Source organism: Monodelphis domestica, chromosome 1 (genome assembly GCF_027887165.1).
Source record: "Monodelphis domestica isolate mMonDom1 chromosome 1, mMonDom1.pri, whole genome shotgun sequence".
Taxonomy (NCBI): Eukaryota; Metazoa; Chordata; class Mammalia; order Didelphimorphia; family Didelphidae; genus Monodelphis; species Monodelphis domestica.
The window spans coordinates 47,612,068-47,633,970 of NC_077227.1; the positions used below are offsets into that span (position 1 = coordinate 47,612,068).

The 21,903-nt window shown below is 36.5% G+C and overlaps 1 long non-coding RNA gene across 1 annotated transcript in view; it reads left to right on the forward strand.

Moving 5' to 3' along the window:
* The window catches only part of LOC103097131 (uncharacterized), a 68,429-nt gene that overhangs the window by 10,578 nt on the left and 35,948 nt on the right, over positions 1–21,903 (forward strand). Inside the window, exon 2 of the long non-coding RNA XR_459966.2 lies at positions 1,610–1,695. This is a non-coding gene — a long non-coding RNA (uncharacterized LOC103097131). The remainder of the gene's footprint in view (positions 1–1,609; positions 1,696–21,903) is intronic.

A 21,903-nucleotide genomic window follows, 5' to 3' on the forward strand; every position in this document is an offset into this window, starting at 1 on the left:
GAGCAGGTACTTAAAAATGCTTCATAAATTAGCAGCTGTTTGGGGTAGAATTGTGAAGTAGGTGTTGTGTATGTAATTGACAAGTTCAATAGGGACCAGCTTTAATGAACAGATAAAAGTGATTTGAAATTGAACATCAAGTGTTTAGAAGTATAATTTACATAAACAAAAGTACTTGAAAAGAGTTGACTGCTCTGGTTGATTATCATCCTTCTTATACTCCTTCCTTTCTGTCGAACCCCACAAGCACCCCACTTCTTCCTGCTGTACCCCCTTCAAAGCTCCCTAGCACTTGTTTCCCCCTCAATGTGTGAGGCTCCTGAATTTTTGTGTCCTCTTCTCCAGCTATTAAAAGTTATCTGTTTCACTCTTTTCCAACCTGAACATTCAAATAGGAATGGAAGACACATATCAGATCATTTAGGAGATTAAGGAATGCTTGGGAGAGATTTAAGGAACTTATGGAAGCCAGAATGGAAAGGATATTGAATTTGGAGTCAGGAGGATCTGTGTTTAAATCCTGCCTCAGAAACCCAATAGCTGTGTGACCCTGGGCAAATCACTTATCCTCCTTGAACCTGTTTCTTCATCCATAAAATTGGAGTTAACAATATCACCAACTTTATAGGGTTATTATGAGAATCAAATCTGGCTATATAAGTGTTTTACAAACCTTATATGTTAGCTGTTATTAATAATTATTAACCCTAATCTTTGATCCTTGGGATCCCCTGAAAATGTTTCTAAGAACAGAAATTTTGGGCCAGGAGACTGTAAGACTCAGTTAAGGGAGATCCTCTGATGATCTGATTCACAAAATAGGTGAAATTCTCTGTCTCTGTCTGTCATTCTCTGACTCTCTCTCTCTCTCTCTCTCTCTCTCTCTCTCTCTCTCTCTCTCTCTCTCTCTCTCTCTCTCTCTCTCTCTCTCTCTCTCTCTCTCTCTCTCTCTTTCCCTCTCTCTCAGAGAAAACATAATTAAAAGGCAAATCTATATTATCCTTAAATCCCCATGGACTCAGGCAATAACTTATTTGTCCTAAGGTTAAGGAAACTACAAGTAAATTTTTTTCTTTATTCCAAATTTGACAAACACAAACAACTTGACAATCATGAATATTATCATCTTCAAAGAGGAAGAGAAAAAGGATTATAGTCAAAAAGTCTTAGAGCAGTTTTAAGCTACATATGAATATTATGACCAGATTGCCTTTTAAAAAGATAATGTATTAAATCAAACCCATTAGTTTCAAGGTTGTCCTACAACATAGCTCTTCGGCAAGAACATGCAGATTCCTTTTAGGGTTGTCTTCACCCCTTCCACACCGTAATCCATAACAGATCCCAAACATATCCCCTGAATTGATTGAATCATCACCAATGTGATAATACTAATAGTTGGAATTTACATAGGACTCTAAGGCTTACAAATCACATTACAGATGTTACCCTTTGATTTTCACCAAAGAGTTACTTTTTTTTAATTACCTCCACCTTACAGATAAAGAAACCAAGGAAGACAGATAAGTGACTTGACCAGAGTCACCCAGTCATGTCCAAGTCTAGATTTGAATTCCGTTCTTCCTGATTCCAATTCCTCTCCTTCTAGGTTCTACAGTAGAAGGAATGCTGAGTTTAAAGTCTAGAGATGTGATTGAGTTCCAGTTTTACCTATTACTGCCACTATGACCTTGAGTAAGTCACTTAATCTCAATAATCCTTGTTTCCTCATTTGTAGGATGAACAAGTTTGGACTAGATGATCTCAAAGTTTCCTTCCGGCTATAAATCTATGAATCCTATGATTCTATGATACATTCCTTCAAATAATTTTCTCCATGATGTGGCTGAATTTTTTCTTTCTTTTTTTTAATTTTCTTTGGTCAATTTCAAACTTTATTCCTTGGTTACAAAAATCATTCTATTTCTCCCTCCCCTCCCCCTCCCCTGAATTTTTTCTTAATGTTAAGAGATGTAGAGGAAAGTCTCTAGCACATTGGGTAGCACCTCTTTGGAACCTTTATGGGAAGAAATGAGCAAATTCAAATGGATTGAGAAGGTATTAACTCCTGAAAGAAATTCTCATGTGAATAGGATGATGGATCCATGAGAGTATACAGACATATAGTAGATCCTTCCTCAATAATTGTAGAATTAAATGTTTATTTTTATACTTGTTGTATATGACTATGAAATGATCAATTCTTTTAGAATAAAGCCCATGTCATGTCCATTTTACCACCCTTAGTATATTCCATAGCAGAAGCTCACAGTTGCTAGAGATAGCACCATGATGAAGTGGATTGAGCCCCGGGCCTAGAGTTAAAAAGATCCGAGTTCAAATCTAGCCTCAGGAAACTTACTAGCTGAGTGGCCCTGGGCAAATGAAAGCATAACTTCTGTCAGCCTATTTCCAAAAATGGAAAATGGGGATAATGACAATACCTACCTCATGAATTGTTGTGAGGAACAGGTGAAAGCAGACTTGCAAAGTACTTATTATAGTCCTGTGTCTCTCTCCCTAAGAGAAAAGTCCTATACTATAGGAACATATATATATATATGTATATACATATATATATATACATGTAGTGTATATATATATACATATATATAGTGTCTACTATATAAATGCTTATTCTCAATCCCCACACAATTTTAGACATTTGCTCCATCAAATTATTTCCCTCCTCTCCTTTAATATTGTGAACAATGGGCTTCTGCTTAAGGATTGGGGCATAGTATGCTTTTGGGAGAGGACCATGGAGCAGAGATAGGATCTAAATCCAATGGCAGCAGCTTATCCCAAAGGTTGCAGTAATGGGGCCTAAGGGGGATGGGACTCTCAGTAGGAATAACCAAGAGTAATCAGCTGCTATGCATGAGCCAAGTATTCTCCTAGGAACTGTGAACTTTGCACAGGTGGTTGTGATACAGTAGAAAGGATGTAGGATGCGCAGTCCAAGAATCTGAGTTTGAATCCTTATCTTGCCACTTATTATCTATAAGATCTTTATTAATTACTTCACCTTTTAGACTCAGTTTCCTAAATGTTAAAAATGAGGGAATTGGACTAAATGACATCAAGGGCCCCTTCTAGCTTGAATCTCAGATTCTGTCCTCGATCAAATCAAAACTGACCTGAACACTAGATCTACAGGGCAAGTTAGGTGTGGGAAGGGAGTCAGCAGCAAAGGATGTAGAACTAGAAAGTTATCAGACTCTTGTCAGTACAAACCCATTATAAAGATGGAATGGTAGGTGTCATTGATCAGATAGTTTACCCAGCCCACATAATGTTTATTTTTTCATGACATCAATAGGCTAGCCATGTCCTCATCTCAGTGTTCTGTGAGTGCCTTCCATGACAGTGATCCTCTGGCACCAAGGTTATCCCCAGGATGAGGTTTCATTCTATTCTGAGTGCTGAAACTCAGTCATGTGTCCTTCATCCACAACTATGCAATCCAGAAGGCTTTTGTAGACTTTAGGAAGATCCATAGGAAGGAAAAAAAAGCAGCCCTTGCCAGCTGAGGTTCTGCCAGACTTTGCATCTATGCTATTTTCCCAGTACCTTGGCATCCCTCCCAGTTTCAAGTGGCTTTAGGGTGACAGGAGGGGGCATATAGGGGGAGATTCCAAGAAACTCTTCCTTTGTGGTCTGGACAGCAAGCATGCTGTGAGATAACTGTGCTCTCCCCCTTCTTGGCTAGAGGACCAGTCTTGGTGTTTATCTAGATGCATTCTATGCTATCCCTAACAACACAGCTGCCCTAATATTAGGAAGAATAGAGGACCATGGCCAGTCCTTCCACCCCTTGCTTAAGAAGCCTTCATATGCTCCAATAGCTAAAGACAGCAAATCATTCCATGACAGTTTGTAATTCCAGGTGCCTGCTCTGATCTCATGTCTATTTCTTACCCTGGTTTCCTTACTTTGCTGCCATTCCAGACCCAATTGCAACCCCTTGGACACAGTTCATTTATCTGATTTATTAAGCACTGTTTTGCATCCTTGATTACAAGTGCTGATGCTCATTATAGCTTTGGAAGATGCCTCGTTTCTTCTCCCCAAGAACTCAACCCTAAGCTTCTAGATCATTCTGGACAGCTGCTAATGTCCCACCAAGCAGTGGTATCCTATGACTCTTTGAGGCATCAGTTCTCAAAATGTGCTGTAAGAACCCTTGGAGGTCCTTGGGACCACTTCAGAGGTCAAAACTATTTCATAATAATATTAACATTTTAATTTCAAATATAGTAAATATCAACATATATATTTATATCCATTATTTTAATAGATAATCATGTGGGTTACCATATAAGCCAAAGCTCTTGGTGGGGACTCCTCAATTACATTTAAGAGTAAAAAGAGGTCTGGAGACTAAAAATTTGAGAGCCAGTGCTTTAAGAGAAGCACAGTATATATAGTATATAGGTATACAGGAAAGGATTTGGAGTCAGAAGACTTGGGTTTCAATTCTATTTACCCTTTACAGCCTTGGTCTCCCTCAATATTTTCAATTCTAACAGCCAAACCCAGAATTATGATTGTATTCAGGTCCATTTTCATTTTATTCATAATTTTGAACACTATTTCCAAGTTTGAAGCCACTTGAATTCAAAGGAAAAAAAGACATTTAATTAAAATAGAATCTCAAGATTGAATTACATAGAAATTAGGAAGAATTTTCAGCGCTTCTATCTGGTTGAATAGTTTTGATACATTGGCAGAAAGATGACACAATGGATTGAACAGTAGCGCTAGGCTCAGTCAGAACTGAGTTCAGATTTAGCCTCAGACATTTCATAGTTCTACAAACCTGGGCAAGTCACTTATCCTTTGCTTCTCTCAGTTACCATTACTATAATATGGGGGTAATAATGGTAAGTACCTCCCAGAATTGTTGTGTGGATCAAAGGGGATAATATTTATAGTCTTCCCTTTCCCCTTCCCCATTCACTCTTGGCTCTTCTGGGATACTCTCCTTTCCATCTTGGCACTACAAGTATTTAATGTTCTCTTAGTAATAAAAATTCAGAATGTCAATCTGTAGGTTCTGCCTTATCTGTGCCAGTTTCATGCCAACATAAGACTAGATCTGCAGCATTGCCTAGATCCTAGGAGCTAGCTGGCTTCTTGTCTGAGCTAGCAACATGTGTCTCTGTCTCCTCTGTGTTTTGAAAGCACACCAAGTTGGCAATTGTGAACTGACCCAACCATTCTGGAGAGTAAATTAGAGCTATGCCAAAGGACTAGAAAATTGTGCATGCCCTTTGATCCAGCAATGCCGGTACTAGGTCTGATTCACAAAGATATTTTCAAAAGAGGGAAAGGACTTATTTATACAGAAATATTTATAACAGCACTTTTTGTGATGGGAAAAATGCTAAAGTGAGGGCATATCCATCAATTGGGGAATGTCTGAGCAAGCTGTGATATGTAATTGTGAGAAAATACTATTGTGCTTTAAGAAGTGATGAGTAAGATGATTTCAGAAAAATCTGGAAACAGTTATATGAACTGAGGCTAAGTGAATTGAGCAGAACCAGATGAGCTTTGTCCATAGTCACAGCAATATTGTATTATGATCAGCTGCAAATGACTTAGCTATTTTCAGTAATATAATTTTCCAAGACAAATCTGAAGGTCATGATGAAAAATGTTAATCATCTCCAGAGAAAGATGGAGTCTGATGGAAATACACCATTTTCAGCTTAGTTTTCCTTGTGTGTTTTTTTTGAAATGTATCTTCTTCCATGACATGACTAATGTAGAAATATGTTTTGCATGATATCCCATGTATAACCTAGATCAAATTGCTTACTCTCTTCCAGAAGAGACAAGGATAGGGACAGAGTCTGAAACTTAAAATTTTTGAAAATTAATGTTCAAAATTGCTTTTACATGTAATTTGGGGAAAATAAAATATTGAAAGATTAAAAAAAGAAAGTATACCAAAATTAACTAGAGTATGTTTGGAATGACACCACTCTCTGTGGAAGTTGCAATCCAAAAGGGATTTGGATTATGATGAAAGGAGCATTTTCCTTACACATTCATTAGCTGTGTGGATTTGGGCAGGCCATTTCCTTTCCTTTCTCCATTGAAGGTATGAAATTAAGCTAGATAGTCAACAATGTCTCATCTAGTTCCAATATTCTCTGAGTCTATGTTTAAGTTTTTCGTATTAAGGTTTTATTGACCATGAACAAGTAGTGGTTGGAAGTAGGAGAAAGCTTCCTTATAGCAGCAACTACAGAGATCCACACATTCTATGGCTTGAAAAATAATTCCTCCTAATGAGTATTACAAACACTTTGCTTCAGTTTCCTTATCTGTAAAATGAGGTGGTTGGACTCAGTAACTTCTAAGGTTCCTTTAAGTTTCTAGGATCCTAGGATTCCAATATTTTCTATTGTTCTCTAGATCTTTGAGATATATATTTGGGCCACATACTATAAAAATAATCTGACTTGCCAGCAAAATGAATAGATATATGATCATGGATCTAAACTGTCCCTATACAAGGGTGACTAATTTCCATCTTTGTTGGGGTAAGAGGAGGGTTATGGCTGGGCATTTGCTTCTTCCCCTGCCTATCTTAAAATAGGGTTATTGGTCTGGAACAGACCTTTTCATGTGTCATGAATCCCTTTTGTATTCTGCTGAAGCTTGCGGACACCTTCTTAGAATGATGTTTTAAATAACTGAAGGAAAAGCTGAATTTTAGTTAGAATTTAATGAAAATAAAAATGTAATTTTTTCCTTATTCAAGTTTGTGGAGTCCTTGAAATCTATCCACAGACCCCAGGCTAAGAACTCTTAAGAACTCCCACATCTCAATATCAATATCAAATATTGGTAGTCCAAGGATAAAGTCCTCTGGGAAAACTAAGATTTATCTATATTTGCAGAGATAGCATCATGTCTCTCAGGGGGAATATAATACTGAGCTTACTATTGTCAATTTAGTTTCTTCCTGCCAAACAATGGTTACACAAAAGATGATCATGAATAGGTAATATTCTTCTTCATCAAAGTAAACAGTAAGCAGATATTGGGGATATTATATAGATTAAAATAGAGCAAAGAACACACAAGAGTTAAAAACAGCTTTGACTAAGAATGAGATAAGATCCCAGTTCAATGAGAAATGAGAATGATCTCGATGAAGCTCAGTTTACAACCTCTAAAATTGTGCAGCATTTGAACAATTCCACACAGCTAATAAATAAATATATAGGGAGTATACTCCTGCACAGAAGTCACCAGAGCCCACATTTCTTTTGCATTTCACTTCTCAGGAGGCTATATAGGGGTTTTGTTTTATGGAATCACCTAAAGGAGAGAATGAAAAATTGACTTGTAGAAATTCTAAATTGTAAAAAATTCTCTTGTAGAAAAAGCCATCTCAATATAGGTGCAAGAACCTTTACTACCTTAGGGTTGCAAGCACTGGGTTGAGAAGCCTGTTAGGGTCCAGTCTACTCTGACCTCCTGTTTCAAAGTCTTTCAACAATTTTTGGAAAAATTCCTTCTTCGTTTATGCAGGCATATAATCTTGTGGCTTAGCATTTTCTCAAATATCATAGATCATGATATTGCTTTGACTTCCATGGAAGAAAACTGCCCTAGACTTGGGAAAAAGTGGGTTATATGGAGTGTGAATCCTCCATTATGGATCTTCAAGAATCTATGATTACATGGGTGGGGTTTCATACCATCAACACGGAAGTCTTTAACTTAAGAGGTAAGTCTTAGAAAATTGCTTGAGACTCAGAAACATGGAATGATTTATCCATATTTGCAAAGATAGCATCAGAGGCCAAATTTGAACCTAGATCTTCTGGACTCCAATTCAAGCACTTGGTTCATAATTTCCTCTGATTATGGACAATCATTATGTTTTTAGTTCAGTGATTCATATGAATGAATAATAGTCATTATTTATACTTTACATAATGTTTTCATATAATAACTATTTTAAGTAGGTCATGCAAATCCTTTTCAACTTATCTCTAATCTACCTTTCTAGGCTTATTATATATTCTCCATTATACTCTCAATCTACCAGCCAAACTGGTATTCTTGCTGATACAAATATCTAATAACTCATCTCTCATCTCTGTGTGATGAGATCAAATGAGTTCAATGAGATAATTTGTGTCTAACACAATGCCTGGCACATAGTAGGCATTTAGTAAGTACTTAATACCTTCTCTCCTTCCTTATCTCTGCCTTTTTGAATCTCATTTCCTTCTAAGCTCAGCTTGCCCTCCACCTTTTGTGTGAATTCTTCCCTGATCCTGTGACTTTGTAAGTGTTTTCCATGTATTTATATATGTATATGTTGTCTCCTCTGGTACACAGAAAGCACTTAATAAATGCCGGTTAACTGACTGACTGTAGAATGCAAACTCCTTGAGGATTTGCATTTCTGTCAGTACATCTCTAGAAGTTATATCAGTGCCTGGCACACAGAAGGTGACTGATAGATGTTTAATGATTGATCCCTATTTTTTGGATGAGGAAACTGAGTCCTCAAGAAGTAACATGATGAGTGCAAGATCTAATAGTTCTAAATGAGTAGAGCTAGGCTTCAAGCCTGAGTCTCTGAACTCAAACTTGGTGCTGTATTCTCTGTCTTTAATAGAGCATTAAACATTTTTTCTACCCTTTCCTCCAGAATAGATTGTAGATGATTCAATTTTGTTTGCTGGGGGTGGTAATGATGCTTTTTTTTTTTTTAATGATCAAAGGGTACATTTTGTTGAAGTCCCTGTAGTTGCCCTGGGTGAGATGTACATATATCAAAGGGAGACCAATGCTCTCTTTACTGATCTTTCAAAAAGCAATCTGTAAAATCCCCCTCCACCTCTCCCCTTAAACTCCTTATCAGTGTATTATCTGGAGGTTCCCTTTGGGGGAGTATTTGATAAACATTAGCTGTAGCTATTTGGTGCTTGATAGAATAGTGAAATGGCAAATGCCTTCCAGTAACAAACTGTTGTAATAAAAATGAGACATTAAGGAGGGGCTGATGTGCTGGGGAGAGATGCTGTTGGAACATACAGGTTAGGATCTTAACAATGGCTTGCATTTATATGGTACTTTATGGCTGTCATGCTGCATTATCTCATTAGAATGTCACAACAACTTAGTGAGGCAGGTAGTGCAAATAATATTAGCTCCATTTTACAGATGACAAAACTGAGGCTTCAAGACGTTAAATGGCTTGGGGACCCAGGTCCTTGTAACTCCAGGCTCAGTGTTTGCTCTACTATTAGAGTGCTTTAATGACATTTTCCATGCTTCTCTTGTTTAAGGTTTTGCCATGTGCCACGTGCTTCTTTTAGATCCCTAATCCCTCCTGAATTTTCTCTCCTCTTTCTCTGTCCCTCTCTCTGTCTCTCTTTCCTCCTCTCTTCCTCTTTCTGTTCCTCCCATATTCCCCTCTCTTCTTTCCTTGTCCCTCTCTTTTTTCTTCCTCTCCCTCTGGTTCTGTCTCTGGCTCTGTATCTGTTTTTGTTTCTGTCTCTGACTAGATGATTCTCTTCCTCCCCATATTTCTCTTCTTCTGTCCTCAGGTGGGATGTTTTCAGAGGCCTTTCTCTAGGAAAACCTCATGTAATGTAAGGGCAAAAGTTGGGGACTTGGCATCAGCAAAGATTTGGCATAGCCATTACCCTTACTCTGACTTCACTTTTCTCTTTCTAGTCTTGTCACTTTAATTAACCAGTTGAACTCCACACTGTGTTACACCCTGAAATCCTGTGCTTCCTTATTTTATCTCTGCTCATGCTCTTACCAAACCTTGAATTACTCTTATGATTCACATCAGTTGCACATTACTGCATGGAGCAGGAAGAAAGTCACCCAATCTAACTGGGTCCATTAACAATTTATTACCTAATTTCTGGACCATCATGGCAGCAAGATAACCCTTTCACTTGTCCCTAATAAATTCTCTATTCCATTCTGTACAGTGACTGTTCCAAAGCTTCTCTTTTCTCCTTAAACCATCGATATCTCCTACCTCAACACTCACAGCTGATATTTTACTGAGAAAACAAATCATTCACTATGAGTTTTCTCTCCTCTCTTTCCTTGGATCTGACAATCCAAAGGACAATAAACATAGAGTTGGAAGTGATCTTTGAGATCATCTAATATAACTCCTCTTTACAGATGAAGAAACTGAGGCAAAGAGAGTTTAAGAAATGAGGCAGAGAGGGTCACAGATATTAAGCAGCAGAGTTAGGATTCAACCTACAGGTTGACAAACTACAAACCTAGTACCCTTTCTACTACTATACCATGTCCTTTGACATATCTTCCATTATTTCCTCCTTTACTCTGATGATGGAGGTGGTCTTTCTCTTCAAGGCCAAAAATCTCTAGATATACCCTTGATTTCATCTCTTCTCATGTCCTCCAGCAGATCAGTGATATCCATCCTCTATCTCTCTCATCTTCAAACTCTCTGTTTATTGGTTCTTCCTCTGCTGCCTACAAACATTTCAAAATTTTACTTATCTATTAAAATAACTATCAGTAGACCCCACAGTCTCATAAAAGTATTATCCCATGTTACTGTTCTCTTTCTCAGCCAAACTGCTAGTAAAAGCTGTTGACATTAATTTCTTCCTCTTCATTCATTTCCTTTTCTTACTCATCCCTTAATCCTTTTCAATGTGACTTCATTATTTAACTGAAACTATTCTCTCTAAAGATACCAATGATTTCTTAATTACAAATCTGATGACCTTTTCTCAATCAAATAACATAAGTTAAGTATCTTGCAAATCTTAAAACTCTTCATCAATTCTAGCTTCTATTATTATTACTTGTAATAATGATCATTCTCATTCTACATGACCTCTCTGAGACACTTGACACTATTGACTACCCTCTTTTAAATGTTCTCACTTCTCTGGTTTTTGTTTCCCTATTATCTGTTAATCTCCTCCATTCCCCCAGCCCATTTTACCATTCCTCCATCTTCTTTGCTGGTTCATTATCTATATTATGTCCTCTAATTGAGGGTATACTCTAAGGCTTTGTCTAGGATATTTTTCTCTCTGCACTCTTTCTCAATGGCCTTATCAGATCCTTTAGATTTAATTTCCATTTTTGTTATGATGACTCCCATATTCATATTGTCTATTAGAAACTTTTCAAAGTTCTAGTCTTTTGCCACCAACTATTCACTAGATCCTTTCAAGGAGGCATCTTTTAGGCACCTGTTCTATATTTCCAAAACAACACTATATTTTATCCCCTTAGCCCACTCATCTTTCTAACTTTCTCAATTTTTATTGAGGGCGCTAGCATTCTCCCAGTCAACCCAGTTCACACTTTCAGCATCATTGTTGACTTCTCACTTTCACTCATCCCCCATGTCTAGCCCATTGACAAATCTTGTCATTTATATAATGTCCACAACATCTCTTGCATCATCTATATCCCTTTTCACTCAAAAGACCAATACCCTAATTTGGACTCATATCACTTCTCACCTGAAATATTGTAATAAGTTCCCAATTGGTCTTTCTACCTTGAATCTCATCCCACTCCAATCTATCTTTCACTCAGTTGTCAATGTAATATTCCTAAAACATGGGTTTGATCATATCAGTGACTATTAATAAACCCCAATGTCTCTCCATTAATTACTTCAAGGGTGAAATATAAATACCTCTGTTTAACATTTAAAGACTTTTACCATTGGAGAAAGGTATTGTATGTTACATCTCACTGGAATGGTCATTGTTAATGTCCCTAATAGCACTCAATCACCCATCTCCATGACTTTACATGAGCTGTCACTTATGCCAGGCATTCCCTCTCATCTTATCTTTGTCCCCTACAATCCCGTTTTCCTCAAGGAATAGATTAAATACCACCTTCTAGAGAAAAAATTTCTTGATATCTCCAACTGCTCATACCTTTTCCCACTGATTACTTTGTATTAACCTCTCATTTGTCTCTGTCTTTCCTCTCCTCCCTCCCTTTCCCTATCATTCCCTCTCTGTCTCTTATCTCACTGTCTTGCTTTTTCTCCCTCCCCTCCAACACATTGTCTTTGCTAGCTAGATTGTAAACTCCTTAAAGGCAGGGGTTATTTCACTTTTGTCTTTGTCTCACCAGTGCTTAATATAGTATAGTATATGGCCCATAATTGGGTCATTTGACTCAGACAGTCATTTGAATGACAGATATGTAGGAGCTTTAGCTCAATATAAATTAATTTATAGTGTGACAGAAGCCAGAAGAGTTCATCTATATTAGGAGGCATTGAGAAATATTTTATTTTATTTTTTAAATTTTATTTAGTCAATTTAGAATATTATTCCTTGTTTACAAGAATCATATTCTTTCCCTCCCTCCCCTTTCTCCCATCCTTCTTGTAGCTGTCACGCAATTCCACCGGGTATTGCATGTATCCTTGATCAGAACCTATTTCCATGTTGTTGATGTTTGCTCTAGGATGTTCATTTAGAGTCTACCTCCCCAGCCATATCCCCTCAACCCATGTAATCAAGTAGTTGTCTTTTTTCTGTGTTTCTACTCCCACAGTTTTTCCTCTGAATGTGGATTTCTCATAGATCCCTCCAAGTTGTTCAGGATCACTGCATTGCCACTAATGGAGAAGTCCATTACATTCGATTGTACCACAGTGTATCAGTCTCTGTGTACAATGTTCTCCTGGTTCTGCTCCTTTCACTGTGCATCAATTCCTGGAGGTCATTCCAGTTCCCATGGAATTCCTCCACTTTATCATTCCTTTCAGCACAATCGTATTCCATCTCCAACATATACCACAATTTGTTCAGCCATTCCCCAATTGAAGGGGAATTTTCCAATTTTTTGTCACCACAAAGAGCGCAGCTATGAATATTCTTGTACATGTCTTTTTCCTTATTACCTCTTTGGGGGTACAAATCCAGCAGTGCTATGGCTGGATCAAAGGGTAGACAGTCTTTTAGCACCATTTGGGCATAGTTCCAAATTGCCTTCCAGAATGGTTGGACCAATTCACAGCTGTACCAGCAGTGTATTAGTGTCCCAATTTTCCACATCCCCTCCAGCATTCATTACTTTCCTTTGCTGTCATGTTAGCCAATCTGCTAGGTGTGAGGTTATACCTCAGAGTTTATTTTGATTTGCATGTCTCTTATTATAAGAGATTTAGAACACTTTTTTTTCATGTGATTATTGATAGTTTTGATTTCTTTAACTGAAAATTGCTTATTCATGCCCCTTGCTCATGGCATGATTTTTTGTACAATTGATTTAGCTCTTTATAAATTTAAGTAATTAGACCTTTGTCAGAGGTTTTTATAAAGAAGATTGTTTCCCAATTTGTTGCTTCCCTTCTAATTTTGGATACATTAGTTTTGTTATTTTGCATTTTGTAATTTTTTCTAACTCTTGCTTGGTTTTAAAGTCTTTCCCTTCCCACAGGTCTGACATGTATAGTATTCTGTGTTCACCTAATTTACTTATAGTTTCCTTCTTTATATTCAAGTCATTCACCCATTCTGAATTTATCTTGGTGTAGGGTGTGAGATGTTGATCCAAACCTAATCTCTCCCATACTGTATTCCAATTTTCCCAGCAGTTTTTATCAAATAGTGGATTTTGGTCTCCAAAACTGGGATCTTTGGGTTTATTACAGACTGTCTTGCTGAGATCATTTACCCCAAGTCTATTCCACTGATCCTCCTTTCTGTCTCTTAGTCAGTGCCATATTGTTTTGATGACCACTGCTTTATAGTATAGTTTGAGATCTGGGACTACAAGGCTACTTTCCTTTGCATTTTTTTTCATGATTTCCCTAGATATTCTTGATCTTTTGTTCTTCCAAATGAACTTTGTTATGGTTTTTTTCTAATAATTGAGAAATATTTTGACTGGAACAAGGGAGACCAAAGTTCTACTGCATCTTGACCTGCCACATCTTAAATGTCAGATTCATTTCTGGGCACAATATTTAGGTAAGATGTTGACAAATCCAAGTGATGGTGACAAGTATGGTTAGAGAAAGGAAAATTATATTACTTAAGAATCACTTGAATAATATTGGGGCATTTAGCATGGAGAAAACAATATTTAGTGGGGAAATGATGGCTAGCTTCAATAATCTCATGTGTTGTCATATGGAAGAGGGATTAGACTTATTCTGCTTGGCCCCAGAAAGCAGAACTAAGAATAGTAGGGAGAACTGTAGGGAAGAAAATTTTGATTCAAGTGTAAGTAAAAACTTCTTTTGTATTAGAGCTATTCAAAAATGATCTGCTGGGGGTGGAGCCAAGATGGCACAATGAAACCAATTATCCCAACACAAACCTTTTGCAACAACTTAAAAAAATGTGCCACACCAAATTTTGAGAGCAAAAGTCAAGAAAAAGTCATAGTGAGTCATTTTTTTCTGGCCCAGGACAGCATAAGAAAAAAGGAAGAGAGATCTATGGACATTGGAGTGGGGGCTAGCTGGGAGCACAGAGCAGTGAAAGTGACATTGACTATGTGTTGGTGTAAGTGGTGGAGGAAAGCATTTCAGTACCTAGAGGCGGTAAGGGGACTAAATACTTCATCATAAAGAGATCCAAAATGACACCTGTATTTACACTGGTACCAGGATTTGCAACTGTCACCCATTATCAAGTTTTAGGACACAGTTCCAGGGTGGAGAGGAGCCTTCATCATTATAAGAGAGCATGGTTCTTATGTGGGTAAAATAAGACTAGTAAAACCACTCCCTAGATCATACCACTTTGAAAGCACTAAAAACTTACAGGACTCCACTGATCCAGGAGAGTAGCAGAAGGACATGAAAAAGCTAAACTTTTGACTAGATACTCTCTCCTACATCTTTAGAGGTGAACAGAGCTCATCTTTAACATAGAGTCCAAGGTCAATAAATAGGCTAGAAAATGAGCAAAAAAAAAGTACTTGGCAATAAAATCCTACTATGATGACCGGGAAGATCATGACACAAAATCAGAAGAAGACAATGGCTCAAAAACATCTCCCAGAAAAGCCTCAAAGAAAAATTCAGAGTGGATATGACTACAACAAGAATACCTAGAAGAGCTAAAGAAAAGTTTCAAATAAGATTTGAAAAATTAAGTAAGAATGGTAGGGGGAAACTGGGTAAAGAAATTAGAGCTATGAAAGGAAACTATGAAAAGAGAATTAACAGCTTGGTAAAATAGGCAAAAAAAATACTGAAGAAAATAATGCCTTAAAAAATTAATCAAATAGTAAAAGAAGCTCACTGAAGAAAATTAGTTCATAAAAATTAGAATTTTTCAAGTGGAAACTAATGACTTCATGAGACATTAAGAAACATTAAAATAAAGTCAAATGCTGAATAAAATAAAATAAAATGTGATATATCTTTTAGGAAACACAATTGATTTGGAAAATAGATCCAGGAGAGATAATTTTAGAATTATTGTACCACATGAACAATTTTAAAATAGCCTAGACATCACATTTCAAGAAAACTGCCTATGTATCTTAGAAGAAAAAGGGCAAATAAAAATTGAAATAATCTACCAGTCACCTTCTGAAGGAAATCCCTACACGAAAATTCTCAGAAATATTATAGCCAAAATCTAGTGCTCTCATGTCAAGGAGAAAATTATGCAAACATCCCATGACAAATAATTCTAATACCATGGAGCCACATTCAGGTACACACAAGATTTATTAGCTATCATCATAAAGAAGCCAGAGGACTTGGAATATGATATTCTGGAAATCAAAGGGTTTAAGATTCCAACCAAGAATTACCTACCCAATAAAACTTAGTATAATCCTTCAGGGGAAGGGTGGTATAAGAAATGGACTTCAAATTAAATAAGAGGCTTCCAAGCATTGTGAAAAGCATAGAACTGAATGGAAATTTGACATTCAAACACAAGACTCAAGAAAAATATAAAAAGGTAAAATGAGTGTGAAATTATAAGGGTCTTAACAAAGTTAAACTGTGTTTCTATACAAGAAGATGATATATGTGGCATCTAAGAACTTTATCATCATTAGGGTAGCTAGAAGGCAAAGAGTATAGTTGTGTTTCTTATGTTGGGATGATTTCAAAAGAAGAATGGAAGGATGAGGAAAAGGGATACATTAGGATAAAGAGAGGAAGGAAGAGGAAGAAAGATAAAAACTATCCCACAAAGAAGAGTTTTCAATGGAGGAAAAATGAGGGGGCAGGAAAATTTTGAATCTGACTCTTATCTGAATTGGATTAAGGAGGGAAGAATGTATAATATTTATGTAGTTAGGTATAAAAATTCATCTTATACAACAGGGAAGTAGGAAGAGAATACAATATAAGAAAGGCCTGGGAACTGATAAAAAGAAAGATAGAATAAATGAAGCAGTGGTCAGAAGCAAAACAGACTTTTTTTGGGAGAAGGGTAACAAAATGATCGATAAATTGAAGAGAATAAGATAAAGGGGAATATGGAGTTAGTAATCATAACTGTGAATGGGATACACTTACCACCAAATCAGAAAAGGATAGCTGAATAGATTATAAATTAGAATCCAACAATACATTGTTTACAAGAGACACGCTTGAGAAAGAAGTGCAGACAGAGTTAAAGTGGTGGATCAGAATCTATTATGCTTCAGCTGAAGAAAAAAGGCAGGTGTAGCAACCATGATTTCAGACAAAGCAAAAACAATATTTGACCCAATCAAAAGAGATAATCAGGGAAATTATATTTTACTGAAAGGTACTATAGACAATTAATTAATTTAAATACTGAACTCATATGCACTATATGCATAGAATCTAAAATTTTAAGAAAAAGTTAAATGAATTACAGGAACAAGTAAACTAAAACTATACTAGTAGGGGATCTCAATTTATCCCTCTTATATCTTGATTTGTTTAATGATAAGACAAACAAGAAAGAAGTTAAGGAGATAAATAGAATTTCCAAAAAGGTAGAACTCTGAAGAACATTGAATGGGACTAGAAAGAATTATGACTATTTTTCAGCTGTGTGTAGTACCTTCACAAAAATCAGCTATGTATTAGGTGCAAAATACAAAGAGATGTAGAAAAGAAGTATGAGGTATACCTTTTTAAAACCATAATGCAATAAATATTACATTTTAAAAATAATTTATACTATAAACATTAATTAATAAAAGACCTTTGAATTATGGATTAAGATTAATTGGCAACTAAATAATCTAATCCTAAAGAATGAATGGGTCAAAGAACAAATCATAGAAATAATCAATCGTTTAAATTAAAGATAATGGCAATGATGAGACAGCATGCCAAAATTTGTAGGATATAGCCAAACAGTACTTTGGAGAAAATTTATTTTTAAAGTGATCTCTTAGGAGGTAATGGGTTCTACCTCATTGGAAATTTTCATGAAGATGTTGTATGGAAGATCATAGCTTTAAAGAAGGATCCTTAGATTATCCATTCACTCTATTAAGTATAAATTCCACTTTATAGATAACAATACTGAGGTACACAAGTTAAGTGGTTTGATTAAGGTTGCAAAGGGATAAGTAAGTGAACTGAAATGTCAAAGTGGAAATACTTTTTCAGGTTGAGTTTGGAGTAGATGGTCAATGAGGTCTATTCTAGCTCTGAGATTCTGCACTTCTGAGAGTTCAGGTCTTCTGATGCCAAGACCAGTGCTCTCTCTATTACATCATGCTGCTCCCTCCTCTTTTAATTGCCATTCCTCAGCTCTCCTCTGGTCTTTCTCCTACTTCTCCAATTGTTCCATGACACATTCTGCAGAGAAAGTAATAGTTGACTAAATTATTCTCCTGATGTAACCCATAATTTTAAGATCATATAGATTTAGAGTACAAGTCAAAACAGGAAACATTTCCCAAGGGTATAAAGATATTTGTGAGTTATAATATCTGCAGCTACCAAATTATCTGAAATTTCTATCCTCTCTCCCTAGCAAATGTGAACAATGCACACACATGGAGGTGCTGAAACAAACATATCAAGTGTAAAAAGGGTAAAGCAGTTTAGACAGAGCTCTTTTATTGTAATCTTAGGGATACTGGAGAGAAAGGTCACAGCACTTGGCAACCACCTGCAATCTTGCACTTATCTATAATCCTGCACTTAGCTATAATATGGATTATTATTTAGACATGCTTTCTGTGCCTTGATATTGTGTTTATTTTTTAAACTTATTTAAGACCTTTACATTTATTCTCATCCAATGTCATCTTTCTCCAATTTAGCCCAGTGATGTAGTTAGACAAGATATTTTTGAATCCTTATTCTGCCATTCAAAAAGTTAGCTCTCCCTCCCAGATTTAGGTCATTTGCAAATTTGCCAAGCTTGCCCTCTATGTCTTTATTTAAGTCATTGGCAAAAATGTCATATGAAGAGGAAGGAAAGAGCATTAAGTATTAAGGACTTCATAGGTAGCATCTTATTTGAATAATAAACCAGAGGAGAAAGCACATATCCCTGGGGAATTGTAGATTTTCCAATCTAACCTTGAACCACTGATGATGACTTTTTGTATCTAGTCACTTCAACAGAAAACTAGGTTGAGCAATGGAGAGAATTGGGGATTTAGAATCAGGCAGACCTGAATAAGAATTCTGCCTTAGACACTTACTAGCTGTGTGATCCCAAGGAAGTCACTTAATATTCTTGGGTCTCAGTTCCTCATCTGTAAAATGGAGCTAATAATAGCTTCAACTTCATAGGGTTGTTGTGAGGACCAGAAAGCCAGTTAGGTGGTTTAATAGACAGAGTGTTGGTCTTGGAGTCAGGAAGACCTGAGTTCAAATCCCTCAGATATTTCTTAACAGAGTTATCCTAGGCAAGCAATTTAATCTGTTTTAACCTTAGTTTTCTCATCTGTAAAATAGAAATAATAATAGCACCTACCTCACAAGGTTTCAAATGAGGTAATACAAACCTTCTAGTGTTATGTAAATGTTAGTTATTGTTTTTTAACCTTTGGAGGAGGAAGAGATAACAGGAGCTTTCAGTGAAGGATCTCAAAATTTTTGGTGCAGTATGATCAAGGTCCTCCCTCATACTAGAACAGAATATTTTCTACTTCATCATGTGTGTATGTACGCGCGCGTGCACGCATGGTGTTTTTGTTTGTTGTCAAAGGGAAAATCCAAGTCTGGCAATGGAGGCATTGAAATGACTGCAACATAAAGACAAAAGACATCAATAAAATACATATTTAAAAAGTGAAGAATGAGAAGAATTATCACAGAATTAGATAAGAGCAAATTGTCCTAATTGTTTTTGTTGTGTTTTGTTTTATTAATGGAAAAAATTAAATCTTCAGATTGTGAACCTATGAGCTTTACTATGATTTCTGGCAAAATTCTAAAACACATTATTAGAGATGGTTGTTGATTATCAACAATCACAAAGGGTCACACCCTCTGTAGCTTTAGTCCTGTATCCTGTCATCTCTTCCCCAAGATTGCTTCCACCATCCTCTCCAATCTTTCTCTAATCTTTAATCTCTTCCTTTTGACTTTCTTTAATTTTTCTCTTTCCATGTTGTTTACAAAACACATCCAGATCTCTCCTATCTTAAAAATCCCTCACTAGATCCTACCATTCCCACTAGTTATTGTTATTTCTCCTGTCCCTTTTCAGGTAAACTCCTTGAAAAATGCATCTATACCTCATGTATCCATTTCTTTACTACTCACTCTTTCCTAAACTGACTTCTGATCTCATCTCTCCACCGAGACCACTCTCTCCAAACTTACCAGTGATCTCTTAATTGCTAAATCTAATGACATTTTCTCAATCCACATCCTTCTTGACCTCTCTTCAGCTTCTGATACTGTTTACTACCTTTTCCTCCTGGATGTTTTCTCCCCTCAAGTGAACCCTTGATTTTCCTCCTGCTTATTAATAATTACTTCTTCAGTTTCTTTTCTGGATATTCATCTTTGCCATACTTACTAAGCAAGGATATCCCCTAAAGCTCTGTCACAACCTCGTTTTCCTTTTCTTTCTGTAGACTCTTACTTGATGATCCCATATTCCCATGGGTTTCTTTATCATCTCTCTTCATATGTTTCCCAGATTTTTTTCAGCTTTAGTCTCTCTCTTGAATTCTACTCCTATGTAACCAACTGCTTTTGGGACATTTAAATTGAATGTCCTCCAGGCACCTGAAATTTAATATGTCCAAAGCAGAATTTATTTCTCTGCTAAACCCCTCCTTTCTTCTAAAGTTCTCCATTATGGTCTAGAACACCACCATCCTCTAAGTCACAAGATTCTCAGCTTTACATTATCCTTGACCTTTCATTTTCCCTCATCTTTCATATTCAATCAGATATCTTGTCTTGTTCCCCCCCCCCCCAACTCTTCCACAACATATCTCAATGCATTCTCTTCTCTCTCCACACATAGATTCCATCATGCCAGCATGGGCTCTTATAAACTTTCCTGGACTATTTTAATGATCTTTTAATTGCTCTCCCTTTCTCAATTCTCTTCCTTCTCCAAGTCATTCTCCATATGACTGACAAAGCAGTTTTCCTAAAGCACAGGTCTGACTATGTCACTCCCTTATTTGGTGAACTTCAAAGGCTCCCAATTACTTTTAGGATGAAGAACAATCTCCCATTAGCCTTTTAAAACTCTTCATAACTTGATCACAATCTATCTTTTCATCATCATTATATATATACTTTCCCATATTCAGATAAAATGACCTTCTTGTTGCATTTATCATCTCTTTTCCTTTTCACTGACTACCCTTCATGAATGGAATATATGCTCTCTTCATTTCCACCTTTAGTATATTCTCTTTTCTCCAAAATTTAACTCGAATACTATTTTCAGCATAAAGCGTTACCTGATACTCTAGATACAATTAATCTCAAAATTATTTTTATTTATTGGTAGCCCATTTAAAGACTGAGGATCCTTATCCCAATTGCCAATTCCAACTTTCTCAGATCCCAGAATAAGGCTAGATTTTTCCTTAGGGTTGATTTTGTATTGTCATTTTCTCAAGCCCCCATTTGTGTGCTTCTTCCTCAAGATGATTAGTTAAGAATCATTACTAGCCAGTCTTAAGTAGTTTATTTTAAAAAGGGATATTTATTAAGTTGATGCAGTAAAAATCTTTGATACAAACCACTCCAACCTCCTCCCTCACCCCCAATCTGTAACCCATTCTTCTACAAGTATATGGAGAGTTCAGAGGGAAATGGGCTCAAGCTTAAAAAGCACATCTGAATAAGGGGCAACAGCTTTTGGTTCTTGAAGTAAGTTCCTTCCATTTATAGGGCACTCAAGAAGTTTCCCTTAGGCATGATAAAATTTCCCTCCTAGATCTTTGTGGAACTATGAATCTTTGTCCAGTCTGTCCATGGCTCCCTTAGGGAGACACTGCCATCAGCTGATCTAAGGAGTCAGCCAGGATGTCCTTGGGAAGATATGAAGTTAATCTTCATCTTCATCTTCAAAACTCACAAAGCCCTTATAAATAAAGTGAGGCAGAAAAAGAGACCCAGGCCAAGAGCTCTAATTCCCCAAGAAGCAGTCCTCCCCCCTGACTTAGAGGGTTTAGTTGGAACACCATGTGTGCTCCAATTTCTGGAATAAGTCCAATTCAAAACTAGCTTGATAATTTATAGATGCTTCTTGGAGTGTGACCAAATTTTCTCAGCCTATCCAAATAGAAATCTTGGGCAACATCACATCAGTTTCAAAGACTTTTCACACTTAGTCAAAGGCTTATGATTGAGATTGATTGATTGAGCATCTCATCACTCATTTTAAGTAGGTTGGGATAATTTAGTTGATTTACTCAACAACCCCAACATTATATATGATTTTATATTATGTGTCAACATATATGTACAAGTTATTT